Source organism: Eptesicus fuscus, chromosome 11 (assembly GCF_027574615.1).
Source record: "Eptesicus fuscus isolate TK198812 chromosome 11, DD_ASM_mEF_20220401, whole genome shotgun sequence".
Lineage (NCBI taxonomy): Eukaryota > Metazoa > Chordata > Mammalia > Chiroptera > Vespertilionidae > Eptesicus > Eptesicus fuscus.
The window spans coordinates 51,784,319-51,785,000 of NC_072483.1; positions in this window are offsets into that span (position 1 = coordinate 51,784,319).

Sequence of the window (682 nt, forward strand, 5' to 3'; positions counted from 1 at the left end):
TTCAAGGAGGCCAGGGTCCTTCCTGTTTGGTCAACACCAATCCAGATCTACCCCCATGGGAGCCCCCAGGTGCACGGAGCCGCCTGTATGACCCGTACGCACGCCTTTTTGAGGCCGAAACTTCCTTCTGAGACAGCCTAGCCAAGTGGCTGAGGTCAGGAACCCAGGACCTGGGTAGCGCAGGACAGAGCTCCCGTCTGCCACGTAGAAAACGCGCTCATCACACAGCCCAGCTGACCCCTCCTAACAGGGAGGTGATGGCAGGAGCTATCTGGTAAGGGTGTGGTGAGAGTTAAGTGAGTTGATATGAGACAAGTGCTTTTGACAGTACCTGGCAAATGGAAAGCACTTACATCTTAGCTGTCCGAGATTTTTTAAGTGGGAGGAGGGGACAGTGGAAAGTAAGGAGGTCCCAGGGGGCCCTCATTGTACTCTCTCCTGCCCAGGGGCTCTGATCTTGTCAGAGAACTTGAGACTGACCTCAGGGTCGTCAAACCAACGCTGTATGCAGAGGGGAAGGTGCGGGAGGGAGATGGGAGCTCAGAAATCTGAGGTCTAGCCCTACCTTCCCGAAGCTTCCACTCTAAGATAAACATGGGCTAGCCTCCCACTTCCAGGCCCCCCCCCCGAAAAAAAAGCTCCCAAACCTAGCAGGAGGTCTACAGAACTTCTCCAACAGCCC